Below are 15,392 nucleotides of genomic sequence, written 5' to 3' on the forward strand. Positions count from 1 at the left end.
TTGTCTAGCCAAAGGCATTTCCCCATTGGAATGCATTGAAACCTGTTTAATGTGTTCCAATGGGGAAGAATCATCATTGTCTAGCGAAGATCAGCCATAGGAAAGCCACTTTGCGAACTGCCAATCAGCTGTTTAAATCGCTGTCTTGTGAAGCTTAGGTCCTGAAAACACCTGTTTTGCAAGCGTGGAGGGAGCTGTCAAAATAGTCATCTAGCAAAAATCGGTTTGCAAAGCAAAATTCAGCAAAATTCCCCCACAGGAATCACTGTTTTACGAATCGCTATAGCAATTGCAAAAAGTCAATGTCTAGCGAAAAAACTGTCATGCGGGGTAACCGTCTAGCGAGGCACCACTGTACATGGAAGAAAGGAGAAAGAGACAGTAAACAGAGAAGGGAAGGGAAGGACGGAGGAGGATGAATCCCGAAAGTGTGAAAAAGAAAATGCTGAAGAATGTGTGTTTGTGCAGATATAAACACAAGGGCTGCACAACTAGCAGAAATAAAAGAAGTTGGTTCTGAATGTATGAAGTATACTTTCATTTCCTTCCTTAGCCAGCACATCACTTAGGTTTCTGAGGTAAAAGTTTGTACTTTGAAATGGGTTCATCTTTGGCTGCCACATTACATCTTGGGTACTTTTTAAGGAAAAAGGTGGGGTAAAAATATTTTAAATAAATAAATTTTAGTTTTGTATGCTTTACCAGGGAGAAAGAAGGAGAGAGAAGAAAGGTCTCCAGGATCTCTGAAATGTTTAATTTTTTTTTCTTAAGGAGGGGAAAGTTCAGGAGAAAAAGGAAGTTATGTCTCTGACTATGCTATCTGTTAAAATGTCCTCTGAAATATTTTCTTCAAAATTTCTGCAGACCGTCAGGAAATGTAGTGACATTTCCCTCCTGTTTTTCTCTTACCCTGAAAGTATAAAGGAGGGAGGGAAGAGAAGATCAAGGCCTTGTTGTGGTGTAAATTTCTGTTACCTTGGTCACTAGCTTGTTATTACAATATGAAGAGGCATTGCCAAGTGGGTTCATAAATACATGTAAGTGCATACACTTAGGATATGTGGTAATAAAGGGCCTTGAGGAAAGATGTGAAGAATAGAATGAGGTGACTAGATAGAAGTGTAAAAGAAACCATGATGCTGAAGGTGAAAGGAGGTAACAAAAAGATTCTGCCCTCATTGAACTGAGATGTCTTCTGAGGACAGTTCCAAATGGGAATTCTATATCTATTCTGATCCCTGAAATTCATTTATTTTTTATGTTAGCATCCATCTCGTATGCACATACACACATGTGAGTGCTCTCTCTGTGTGCCTTTCACATACACCCACCCACAAAGCATCAGCACAAGCAATATTGAAGTCAGGAAATGAATTGTGGGTTTAGCATTTCTTGCTTCTGTTCCATCACTGATTAACTATTTTCCTTGTTGTGCTACATTAAAAATTAAAATTAACATCTAAATGAAGTGCCACAATATGGCATGGTATGCGCAACATTCAAAGTACATTGCATACAGTTTGATATGCAAGTTAGCCTTTCTGCCCAAGTTTCGCAAAACTCAAAATTTAGCTAGCTTTTTCAGAACAGATGGAAAACTCTAGGGCTATAACACGTATTTTTGTCTTGCAGTCTTTTTAACTGCACTTATTCGAACATACAAAAAATATTCAAGGTTATTTAAGTTTGCTTCATTGCTTCCATCCCAAGCAGACTTCTGCCTTCTGAATAGAATAAACGGAATATATGCAAAACGAGACCATCACTTTACAGTTTATCAGAGAGTTGCAGATGTAAACATTAGGAAGAGAGCATTAGGAAAACACTTAAAACCACTCAAGAAAAAAAAACTGAACAAACAACCACCAAAATGCATTTCTTTCACATTTTGTCTGTTCCCCCCCCTCACAATACACTGATTTGTTTTGTTCAACTTCTTTTCTTTGTTCATATCCAGAGTCACACAGAAATGAAAACGTATCCATCTTGACATTAGAGGTTCATTTAGAAACTAATTTTATAGAGTTCTTTCAAATATTATATGAATGCAGGTTTAAAATGGTTATGTGTTTAATATTCATGAAAATAACAAAAGATGGAGAATTTTTGAGTCTGGTATTTCGCACATGAAATAAATAGCCTATGTTATATTCTCAGAATGATAGGTTAATTAAACCATTTTACTCTTTAGTTTCTTTCTCTGGGTAATGCCTTTAATTTATCATAATCCCATGTAATTCCTGCTTTGGCACGTATTTGTTTGAGCTCAGTGTTGCTTAGTCAGAAACAGACTGCAATGTCTGGAATTAAGCAGGTTCTTGCAGTCTTATGTTTTGAAGTTTGGATGTTCATATTACTGTTCCAATTGTCTCCTTTAGTTAAGGTCACATTTATTTGCTTTTAACACATTAATTTGCCGATCCAAGATATCAGGATTCTAGTTGGGCAGAGCTCATCCCGCTAAAGGCAGATGTCACAGAGATTTGCCCCATACAACTAGAAGCCCCAACTTATCATAAGAATTTTAAAAAGCACAGAAAAAATGAATGTATACTTGAGTGCTGTTTTAAAGCATGCAAAAAAAGAAGCACCTATATTTCACAATGGGTTTTTAATATTATGATAGGGAAAGAAGCCTGAGGAAACTCTGTGGGAAGATGCAGACTGAGAATATGAAATGAATGTGGAGAAGGAAAAAAAATATTATTTTTGTGAAGGTGAATTTGTAGTCACTAATACTTGATTCAAACTACCACCAGGTTGACTCCGTCCCCACAAGACAGAGCTATTGCCAATATTAGAAGAAAATAAATACAGTAAATTACACCCAGTCAATCAGAGGTGGGGAAACAATATTGAATCAGTGAAAACTATCACAGAGCTGCCATAAATTGAGATTATAATCCCGTTGTTGCTGCTGCAACATACTTCAAGTGAAAGAAAATGTAGAAAAGCAAAAAGGGAAGAATTACAGAACTTGAACAACTGCATGATCCAACTGTACACATTCACTTTTCAGGGATGTTGGCAAGTATTTGGGTCTGAGTCCCAAGTCTGAATCTTGAGCCTTTGGTACCAAGTCTTGAGTCCAAAGCTCCAAGTTCCTATTAAAAACAGACTCTCCCCCCCCCCCCAAAAAGGGGATGGGGTGGTTGCTTCTGAGTTGCAAGTTGATTCCAAGCCATTAAAAAAAACCCCACAGGTCAAGTCCAATTTGACAAGTCCTGCAACTTGGTCTCCATCGCGCGTCTTTTGTTAAGAAAGAAACAGAAACTGTACAGAAGACACACAACTCCTTTTATGTGAATGAAAAGATCAAAGAGGTAGGAGGCACATTTAAAAAAATGCCTGCTGCTGATAAATAGCAATAATTCTCTTAATGTCAAGAGTAAAAAAAAATACAGGTTAGTATTTTACTGGGTTTTTTTTCTGTATATGGAAGCAAACCTGCAGAAGTTGCAATGGCTTATTGAGGTTTATTAATAATTTTGGAGATCAGATGACAAAAAGCACAGAAATAACAGAGAGGAGTAGGACAAGGACATACAGTATCACAATTGTTTTCCAATACGTGTTCTGAGCATATCTTGAGAGCAGCACTTACTGATTCATTTGGCCGATTCCTGTCAAAGGAAAAACTAGCAGTGACATCTAGTGTGCAGACAATACAGTATCAATGACTGACAGCTTATTGATTTGTTAATCTATTTTAATATTGCTATTGATTTTAGACTGCAGTCCTATACTTTAGACTGCAATCCTGTGCCCCAAGGGTCATAGGAAATAGTTGATCTCTCCACCATTAGGTGAATAAGCTTCTGCTGCAATTTCTGTTCCATCTCCAGAACGCCAGCAAACGGTAAGCAGCTGGAGCGAGGGAGACAGTGTGATTTAAGAAAAGTGTAGGATACGCTACAGTCAAAGCTCCCCCTTTTCCTCTGCCAAAAAAAGAAAAGAAAAGAAAAGAAAAGGTGGAAAAAATATGGCAAACCTGGAGGTGGTGAATCTGTTTTCTCCATAGAACTAAAATAATTGCAAGTGACACAGAAAAAGGTCTGAACGCCAAGTCTTATGAAAAAAAAACCTTGAGGAAACTGGTTCTGTTTACCTTGAGAGAAAAAAGACTGAAAGACAATATGAAAGCCATCATCTAATTCTTGAAGGGTTGCCACATGGAAGATGGAGCTAGCTTCTTTCCTATAGGTCCGGAGGGCAAGACTTAAAACTGGTGGATTCAGACTATGAGAGAGTAGATTTCTTCTAAACATTAAGAATCGCCTAACAGTAAGAGCCATTCAACCACAAAACAGACTGTCTTGAAGGTTTGAGGTTTTTAATCAGAAGTTAGATGGCTGTTTTTCAAGGATGCTTGTCATGGCTTTCTTGCTCTAGCCTAGAACTCTACAATTTATTGATTCTATGTTTCCAAGAGAACAGGTGTACATTAGTAGATTTGACACTGCACCATTCAGTCTCAACAGATGTTGGGAACAGCAGTTTCACTGCTTCCTCTGTCTCCCCTTCATCTTGTTCTCCTTCTCTTCCTTCTCTGCCTCCACGCAGACAACACAACAGGGCTGGGATGAAACATTCAATTCATCTTTTTTTCTGGAGCATTCAGCAGGAAGAAGGAACAAAACATTCACAGAAGAAAGATGTATGTGTTGGGTGGCACTTCTTGCATTGTACAAAGTAGTCCAAAAGTTATTTTTTCCACACTTGCTTTTGATTACTTCCTTTTTAAATGGGGTTGCCACTCCAAGCTCTATCAGGGCAGACATGCCCCTGGGAACAAGCATTATTGTGATCTTGCTTTTGCTTATAGCATTTTACCCCTCAGTTTTAAAGGACTGATTGGAAACCCTACTGAAAGGCTTATCATTCTCCTTTGTGATGCCCATGTGGAATGAATGTAAAGTGGTGGGGGGATCAGCAATACTAAATACCAACCCACTTGGGTGGTGATTTCATACTTCAGACATGGTGTATGAAATCTTATGGCAATGAAACTGTTTGCCTGCAAACTGCCATAAGCTTTTTTTTTTCTTGTTACACGCTACAATCTGACATTTCCCTTGCAGTAAGTCACATTGATCTCAATGTAGTTTCCTTCCATTATACTCAAACTTAACTTATTTCCATGACATTGCAAATCATAATTGAGGCTATTGTCACACCAGCAAAATGTTTCTGAGTTACTCCTTGTGAATTTTAACCTTTTTTTTTGGGGGGGGGGTGTTCAGATAATGCAAGGATCTTGTCAATTCTTTTGTTTCCTTCCATCCTATTTCCACATCAAATCCAGCCCACTGGGATGCTGTTCCTTGATTTGTTCCAGATTTCAGCACACAGTACAACCAATTTCTCATTGAGTATGTACTTCAAAACTGATTCATTTCCTGTTCATCTGGTGTGTGTTCCCACCTCCTTCACCAGATGTGGTTTGAGTCCCTTAATTTTTTTCAATTAATTTTCAAATGGGAATATTGGAGTGTTCATAGACTTCTGTCAAATATGGAACATCCATTTACCTACTGTCTTTTGACCACCACTGTAATGTGCTATGAGTTCTCCTCCATAGAGAATAACAGAGCACAGAAAGAGGAAGAAATGCCCCAAATCAGTACATGACCAACATGGGTGTTTTGCTGACATAGCGATGTGCCCACACAATTTTTTATTATATATATTTTTAAGGAAGGCGGCAGAGAAAGGCACAAGAAAAGGAAAGGGGTATGTCCCTGTGATGGACAGGTCAGTAACCACTCCTGTCCATCACAATGGAACTCTGATTCAGAAACCAATAGTTAAACAGAAGAGGCGGAACTAAGGAAATATAAGAAGAATGGAAGACAGTTAAAGATCAGTTAGGGATGAGTAAGGGATATGAGTTAGAGTTAGGGACTTCAATTAAGGATATTAGAAGCATTTTAGGCAGTTAGGACCAGTATTGTGTTAGAGAAGAATAGAGAGATAGAGAATAAGATATGAAATGAATAAATAAAGTTAAATAAATAAATAAAATTGATTAACATGATTATACATGAACAAATATAAATATTACCAAAGCACAACATATTGAATGAATAAAGTAAGACCATCCATGATTTACTTTATATGATTTACTTATAAACACTTAAATAAACATTGTTTTATTGAATAATACTGATTTAGGAGTCATATTTAATAGAGTGAGGAATAAATCTTCTGGTGGCAGCGGAAAGGGTTGAAAAGTAAAGGTCATACCTGAAAGTGAACCTGGGTTGTGTGGAAGAACAAACAGGGGAACTGGGTGTGTGTGCCAGTCCCACTTGAGGGGTGTAGACAAACTTACCATACCTAATTCACCCCTCAAAAAAAGCAGAATGATTAAAAACATACGAACCACTATCACATGATATATGCTATGTGACCACAATGCATAACTATACAGAAAGCAGAAGATGCAAGAAAGAAAGGGAGCATTTCTCTTGTGTGACCACAGCTTGAGGTTTTTTAAGATGGAATTTTAAAGTTTTAAATCAGTCGGTGTATTTTAATTACTATTAAAATTGTTTTTTAATGTATACAGTGTGGTACCTTGAGTTGCAGACATAATTTATTCTGGATGATGGTTGTAACGTAAGTTGGTCATAACTCAAAACACCATTTCCCATAGGAATAAATTGAAACTTAGTTCCAAAAGTGGTTAATCCGTCCACTAGAGGGAGATTCTTTTTTTAACCTAAGATGACCTCTAAGGTTTAAAAAAAGACAGGAAAGGAGGGAGGGAATAATGGGAAAAAGAGGCCTTCTTTCCGGTTGTATCTCAAAGTGCTGGTTGTAAGTCAAAGCAATATGTTGCAACCGGAGGTGATTGTAACTCAAATTGGTTGCAAGTCAAGATGGTTGTAAGTCGAGGCACCACTGTAATTTATTGTGTTTTAATTCTACTTTTTTTAACACTGTGAGCTGCCTTATCAGGAGAAAGGGAGCCTATAAATAAGACAAATAAAAATATTCATAATGAAATGCTGATACAACCTAAGCGTAATGTTTCCAAAGGTATTGCTGGTTTTTTTTTTTTAATAAAGATTGTGCATAGGTCCCCCATTTTGCTTTAGAGAGTGATTTGGGCTGTAAGATCCTACTCTGTGCTTTGATCCTACTGTGCTTTGTCTGATTTAATTTCTGCCTCATGAACTTTGTAAATTCACTTCAGAAACCTTCCATTGACTTGGATTGGGAAACCAAACTCCTATACCATGTTTGGTTTGGGACTGGTGTACATGAAATTTGGCAGCATGATGGCTTCTACGAAGTTGACTAAGCCTGCAGAATTTCAGACAGAGAACTTCATGGTTTGCATATCAAGCACCTTTAAATTTTGCTTTGAAGGGAGGGGGCACTGAAGCTTTTTGTGCCCTACCTGATTCAATTTGTGATCTGATGTGGATCAATCCATCAATTCACTATACTTTTCCCAGGAACTGAATCTGGCCATTCTGCTTTGATTGGAATCCCATGCAAATTGGCCCAAACCAAGCTGAATCAGTTACTAATTGAGTATTTTTCTGCAGCAAGACCACAGCCTGAATTTTTATTAACTACTGGAATCTGTTATTCTAAAAACTGGAAAATAATTAAAAAACAATTATAAAATCAAACAGAGATCTTATTCTTGAGCCCTAAGAAAAGTGTTTTCTTCAGGAAGTTATTACCATTTAAAATGCAAGACTTTTTACATTGAAATATCATTGTGGGTTGGAAAACAAGAAAGAAAATTGGGGCTAAGCAAAATGATCAATTTACTGTATTTCCACTCAGCATCAGCAATGACTTGCTAGATTAAAACAAGAAACATAGATCTAATTCAGCAATCAGTTTCTGAAAATAAATAACTTGGCTTCTGGGTGGAATTTCCAGGTTGAAAAGGAAGGTAAGAGGCAGAGAGAAATGTGAAATTCCCATCTAAGGATAACAATTGAAAATTTTTTAGTATGTTCCCAGTGGCCAAAATCCTATTGGTTTTTGGATGTGATTTGCATAACCTGCCATAGCTAATTTCAGCAAATTGATGAGGTGCTAGGATGTATTTCAGTTGCATGGATGGGCACATGCCTGATTGTGCAACCAAGAGGCACTGCAGCATCTTTTCAATTGCCCACAATTAGCTGTGGCAAGTTACACAAACCTTTCATGAGCACCAGAAGGATTCTGGCCAATGTGTTTCATCATGTGAGACAAACCTGGATGATCTCTGTCTTCTGTTGGTATTATTATGGTTTCATACAGACCAAGGTATTCAAAGTCAGTCTTATGAAATCAATGAGACAAATTATTGAGAACTATGTAAGTTATAATTAAAAAGAAATTGACTGTAGTTATAGTTGCAAGACCCCAAGTATAGTTAAACTAAGTATTAATTTCCCACTTCTTTTTCATTATTTAAAAAAACATCTGAATGCTACAAGCATTCTTGATAGCCTTTCATTTGTTTGGTCTAATTAGCCAGACCAGACAAATATAATTAGCCAGGATACAATTAAACCCTTCCTACATCAGAAGGATTGGCTCCACTGACATACCTTCCTGAACCAGTGGAAAGTCCCAGAGGAAGACAGACAGCTAGGGACACCTATCAGCATTACCCAAAAGCCAGGGCTCAGGCTTGGAGCAGGGTGCCTTTATGAAACAGAAACAGAAACCTTTATTGGCATGCTGCATAAATAACATAAAAACACAATAAAATACTGGGGAAAGATTCATTACAGGCAAGAGGAGGTGCCAGGAAATCGTAATTGGAGCCCCTCGTTTTGGGGAAGCATGTGGCGGCGTCTCTGAATAATGGCCTGGACGTATCTAGCAGTGGATAGAGTGACTTCCTTACTAAGGTCACATAGAAGGTATTGTATTTTCCTCAGGTCTGCCCATCCGGAATGAGAGAGGAGAAAAGCCGTCAGATGTGACAGACGGATGTCCTTGTACAGTGTACAGTAAAATAGCATGTGTTGCAGGGATTCAGTCTTTCCCTGGCCACATGGGCAAACTCTCAGTTCTGTTGGTAAGCCCTTGTACCTACCCTGCACTAGACTTGATGGTACTATGTTACATCTAGCGAGGGTGAATGCCCAGCGGTCTTGTGGCTGTTCTAGATGATGTAGGTAACTGGGTCTGCGTCCGAGGGTAAGGGGTAGCTGAAAGTGCAGCGGGGAGCAGACTTTCAGGGCCGCGCTAAACAGCGTTTGCCCTTCTATGTCCAAGACCCTGTTTTTGATGGTTTGGAAGACGCTGGGGGGTGGAATTGAACCCATTGAGTCTGGTGACAGCCCTAGGGTCTTAATTTTTTTGAGAAATAGGGCCAGGCCTTTGGGTAACAGACTGTCAGCAAGCAGAGCTTGGAGTAGGATGTCCTTGGAAGAAAAAAAGCAAATTTTGACCCAGTATTTTAAGAATCTAAGCCAGGCCCTAGTTTCAATTCTCTGTTGACCGCCTTCAAGACATAGGGCAGCATATGGAACGCAATGGGGGAGGCCTAGGATTTTGTATAGAAATACAGATTGGACTCTCTCCACGGAGCTGTGTAGTGAAGACATCCAGATGGGGACGCCGTATAAGAGCTGTGAGACTGTTTTCGCGTTGAAGATCTGCAGGGCTGCAGGGATGTAGCCGTGGCCCCAGGTGTGATGGAAGCGTAGGATGGCTTGTGCTGAGAGCTTGGCAGACTTAGTTGCTGCCCGTTGGTGAGTTGTCCAGGAGTGTCGGTAGTGGAAGAAGACACCCAGATACTTGAACTCTCTGACCTGCTGGATGGAATTCCCGTGGAAGGACCATGGGAAGGATTTCCAAGCTTTGCCGAAGACTATGATTTTGGTTTTCTCGAAGTTTAGTTGCAGGTTGTTATGTGATAGATAGTCAAGACAGCAGGTAATTAGCCGCTTTAGACCGACCCTTGTACGGGAAAGGAGGACCATGTCGTCCGCGTAGAGTAGGATTGGTATCTGTAAATGACCTAGTTTGGGACTGTGTCCGATGGTATTGCGTAGAAGTGGGGCGAGGTCATTAATAAATAAATTGAACAGGGTAGGAGTCAGGACGCAGCCTTGCTTCACTCCTCTGTTGGCGAGAATGGGATTGGAAAGAGCCCCCTTCGACGAAATTTTTATACGGCATGTGGAGCCTGCATGCAATCTTTGAATTAAGAATAGAAGTCTCCTATCGATGCCCAGCCTAGCCAGCTTTAGCCATAAGATGTCTCTGTTGATAGAATCAAAGGCCCCTTTTAGGTCTAAAAAGGCTGCATAGAGACGGGTGTTGGATTGTGAGGCGTATTTAGAGATCATGTGAGATAAGATCAGGCAGTGATCTAGTGTGGACTTTCCCGCCTTGAAGCCCGCTTGTTCGGGTCCCAGGATGTCTTGATCTAGAAGCCAATCTTGGAGTTGGTGTAGTAGGTGACTGGCGTACATCTTCCCAATAATGTCGAGCAGGCTTATAGGTCTGTAGTTGGTTGGGGATTTCTTGTCGCCCTTCTTGTAAATCGGGATTACTATAGCCTGTGTCCACGTCCTAGGCATCAAACCGGATTCATTGACGGCCGTGAATAAAGCAGCGAGCACCGGCGCCCACCACTCTGTGTATGCCTGGAGCAGTTCCGAAGGGAGGGCGTCGGGGCCTGGGGCCTTTCCAGTTCTGAGTTGGCCTATGAGTTTTGTTATTTGGCTAGTTTTGTTATTTGGGAGATCGCAGGGTGGAGGCGAATCAGTTGGCACTGTGGGCTTGCAGCTGTCATGAAAAGTGGCCAGAAAGTGATGTTCCCACGTCTCGGCTGGTATATGAGGGAGGTCCTGTGCGGTCTTCTTAAAGATGAAGGAACCGGAAACCACATCCCAGAATTTTTTGTTGTTGCCTGAATTGATCGCCTCAGCTAGATAGGACCATCGGACCATTGCAGAGCGGAGCTGAAGTTTCTTTAGGGCTGACCTGAGGTGGGTTTTCAGCTCAAAGTACTGGGAGGGGAGCTTAAGGGCCTTAGAGGATCTGTAGTTGTTGTAGATCCTCCTCATGTCCTGCTTCAGGGCGATGCAGTCCTTGTCTAATCTCGGACGTGTGGGCAGGGTCTGTCTTTTCTGAAGTTGTTGGGGGGGCCGCCCAAGGCTAGCTGCTATGAAGTCTATTAAGTTCTCGTATCCTTGGATGAGGTCTTCGGGCTTTGGTGAAGATAGCCAGTTGAGGGAGCCTTGCGGTGTCATCTCTAGATTGATTATTTTTTCAAAGTATTGTTTGGTTCTATAATTCCATTTGATTCTGGGCAGGGTCACTAAGGGCTCCTCAGGGGCCAGGTTGGTCAAGGGTGTCGAGTCTGTGTTGGGAGCAAGACTACAGCATAGGGGGAGATGATCACTGGCTAGAGGCTCACCCACCCGGAACTCAGTCACACGCGGGAGCAAGGAGATCGGGATCAGAATGTAATCTATTGTACTGGATCCGCGTGGGGAGATGAACGTGAACTCACCCTCGCAATCAGCCTCTGTAAGGCCGTTTAGCCAGATGAGGCCTCGGAGTAGGCAGAGTTGAGCCAGGTGGATCCCCGCGTCGTTGATTTGGTGGTCTTTGGACAGCCTCCCTGAGACATAGGGATGTAAGGGGGAGGCGTCGCTGAATGAGTCCATAAGACGGTTGAAAATGGCCTCACCCTGGCCTACGCAGGGTGCCTTTATAAGATGATCCTGCCCCCAGCCAACCATCTTTTGCTGCTGAGTAACCTGCGCTCCCTACCTGTGATCCAGTGTAAGTAATAGCTACTTGTTTCAGGGCCATATAGGAATTTTGGGTCCTTCTCACCCGATTGGCACATTGAATAAAAAATGGGGAGGAATTTTTTGCCTATCCCACACTGATTGCTCATGAGGCATATAAAGGCTGATCAAGAGTGATACTGAGTTAAATAGGTCCCACTGGCAGGTAGTGAAGACTGGGAAGTGAGTATTGTTGAGTTCCCAAGGGGTGCAAGAGGTGCTTTCGCACCCCACATTATGACAACTTGGATCCCAAGATCCGCTTGCCAGGTTGGAAGGGTGCATATGGGGCTGGCCCTGACCACTGCCTAAGTCATGAGGCTTGGAGAGCTGGCAGCTGGGGAGGGCACTCCAGGTTTAGCGGGACAGGCTGTCTATGGGACTCTCTCATTGAGGGACAGGGCAGGGGTAACCTGGTGCCCCTGGTTCTTGCCCCAGGTATCTGCACTGCATTAGAAAATATATATACTGTATATCAAAATGATAAATAGGGAATCAATGAACTTCAGAACCACTTTACGTTTGCAAGAGCTGAGTAAAGCTGTTGAAAATAGGACTTTTGGGGACGCTATTAATAACTAGGGTCACCATAAGCTGGAAGTGACAATGCAGATAATATTATTAATAGGATAATGGCCTAAACAGTAAGAGTGTATCTGCCATATTGGCCAGCAGTGATACCCAAGGGCAATATTTTCGAAAGCAATAAAATGGGATTTGAGTGCAACTAACGTCATGCGGATCTAGCCACCTGTCTCAACAAGTACACAGCAGTGAGACAAACATTGCAAAGAGGGAGCTGAAAAAGCCCAGTTACTTTTAAAATTCTGATTTATTAGGGGGTGACACTTGGTACTAGAACTTCGTACTTCCTTTTTGAAAGTAACTCTTTACCTTTTATAGAGAATGAAGGAATTGGAAAGGGACTGTGAAGACCAAACAAATGAAAAGCTATAAAGAGGTATTCCGCCCTGACCCCAGTCTTTAAATCCTGATTACATAAGACTAAGTTTGTACATAACGATGGTGCAGTTCAGTAAAGCCTTTGCATCCTCCTTCTGTCCCATTCTCTCCCTTTTTCCTTTCTTCAGTTCCCAGTTCTTTTATTCATTTATCACTATGGGGAAATATCAACCTCCTACATAGGACTTCATTTCGGGATTACTAAAAGATACAAAACACTGTTGGAGATTATGATAATGATGGCAGTGGGGGTAATGTACTTGAATTATGTCTCAACATTTCTCATGAGAGCCCAAGGCAACCCCCATTTTAAAAAGCTCGTTAAAAACCCTATTAAAAACATTTTTTTTTTTTTTTTGGTTAAAAGTGCAGTAAAAACAACAGAGAAGAAGGTGTCAAAAGACCAGCTGAAGTATTGCTTATTTCCTGAAAGTTTGGCAAGGATACAGGAGGAGTGAGGAAGAATCATTTCTCCGTAGCCTGTACTGCACTGATCATCCATTACAAGTGTATCACTCTATCTGGATCATAGATAGGGTCCATCAACTGTGGGTCCTGATGTCAATTTCTAGAGTATCAATTTCAATTGTTTTATCTTGTTATTGTATTTTAATTTTTATAAGCCACCCAGAGACCTTCGGGTAGAGTGGGTGGCATATAAGTTAAATAAATAAATAAATAAATATAAATACATAAATACATAAATACATAAATACATAAATAAATATTTGTCAGAAGTCCCCCCCCCAAAAAAAAACATACACAATTGTGGATATATTTGCAAGCCCCTATTGCACTCATTTCACACGCTAGCAAGGTTATGCTCAAAATCCTGCAAGGTAGGCTTCAGCAGTATATGGACCAAGAACTCCCAGAAGTACAAGCTGGATTCCGAAGAGGCAGAGGAACTTGAGACCAAATTGCTAACTTGCGCTGGATTATAGAGAAAGCCAGAGAGTTCCAGAAAGATATCTACTTCTGCTTCATTGACTATGCAAAAGCCTTTGACTGTGTGGACCACAGCAAACTATGGCAAGTTCTTAAAGAAATGGGAGTGCCTGACCACCTTATCTACCTCCTGAGAAATCTATATGTGGGACAGGAAGCAACAGTTAGAACTGGACATGGAACAACGGATTGGTTCAAAATTGGGAAAGGAGTACGACAAGGCTGTATATTGTCCCCCAGTTTATTTAACTTATATGCAGAATACATCATGCAGAAGGCTGGACTGGAGGAATCCCAAGCTGGAATTAAGACTGCCGGAAGAAATATCAACAACCTCTGATATGCAGATGATACCACTCTGATGGCAGAAAGTGAGGAGGAATTAAAGAACCTTGTAATGAGAGTGAAAGAGGAGAGCGCAAAAAACGGCCTGAAACTCAACATCAAAAAAAAAAAAAAAAAAAAAACAACCTAAGATCATGGCCACTGGTCCCATCACCTCCTGGGAAATAGAGGGGGAAGACATGGAGGCAGTGAGAGATTTTATTTTCCTGGGCTCCATGATCACTGCAGATGGAGACAGCAGCCACGAAATTAAAAGACACCTGCTTCTTGGGAGGAAAGCAATGAGAGATCTTGACAGCATCTTAAAAAGCAGAGACATCACCTTGCCAACAAAAGTCTGTATAGTCAAAGCTATGGTTTTTCCTGTAGTGATGTATGGAAGTGAGAGCTGGACCATAAAGAAAACAGACCGCCGAAGAATTGATGCCTTTGAATTGTGGTGCTGGAGGAGGCTCTTGAGAATCCCCTGGACTGCAAGGAGAAAAAACCTATCCATTCTAAAGGAAATCAACCCTGAGTGCTCACTGGAAGGACAGATCCTGAAGCTGAGGCTCCAGTACTTTGGCCATCTAATGAGAAGAAAAGACTCCCTGGAAAAGACCCTGATGTTGGGAAAGTGTGATGGCAAGAGGAGAAGGGGACGACCGAGGATGAGATGGCTGGACAGTGTCTGCGAAGCAACCAACATGAAATTGACACAACTCTGGGAGGCAGTGGAAGATAGGTGGGCCTTGCGTGCTCTGGTCCATGGGGTCACGAAGAGTCGGACACGACTAAACGACTAAACGAACTAACGAATTGTTATTGTTATAGCTACAACTTAAAGAAAAATAATTCTTTACTTTCACATTTCTATAAAGTAACTAAAATAGTTGTTTAAAAAGACAACAACATAATGCCATAAGCTACTTGCCTGTGATAAAACATCCTCTAGTCCTGGTAATTTAATCATGTCCTTGACACCAGCAATACAACATGAGATACAATATGAGACAGTATCATGAGATAGACTTTGAACCATATAATATTCCTCCTCCACCATTTAATGGCCACATTCTCATAATTACAGAAGTAAAAGATTACAATTCTGCTGCAAAACGACTGAGGTTATTTCTTTTTAATCTGCAGTTGCAGTATATTATAATTATATCTTAATTACTAAGACGGAGTTCATTATAATTAGTTCCTTCCATGATATTGGTTGGCAGTTAGATAAGTTTGTAAGACAGAATTGTAACTTCTACTAACAATAGCTTCAGCTGCTGAGATTCCATGTGCAGGATATGATCGTTTTGGCTCATCCTTAATATAAGGATGTGACTGTCAGACAATCTATAACATATCTAAATATACTGTTTA

The 15,392-nt window shown here is 40.7% G+C and overlaps 1 long non-coding RNA gene across 1 annotated transcript in view; it reads left to right on the plus strand.

Annotated features, from left to right (window-relative positions):
* LOC144588397 (uncharacterized) overlaps positions 1-13,425 on the plus strand; it is an 89,832-nt gene extending 76,407 nt beyond the window's left edge. Inside the window, exon 2 of the long non-coding RNA XR_013543941.1 lies at positions 12,681-13,425. This is a non-coding gene — a long non-coding RNA (uncharacterized LOC144588397). The remainder of the gene's footprint in view (positions 1-12,680) is intronic.
* The last annotated feature ends 1,967 nt before the right edge of the window (positions 13,426-15,392 follow it).

The sequence above is a fragment of the Pogona vitticeps genome, chromosome 3 (genome assembly GCF_051106095.1).
Source record: "Pogona vitticeps strain Pit_001003342236 chromosome 3, PviZW2.1, whole genome shotgun sequence".
Taxonomy (NCBI): domain Eukaryota; kingdom Metazoa; phylum Chordata; class Lepidosauria; order Squamata; family Agamidae; genus Pogona; species Pogona vitticeps.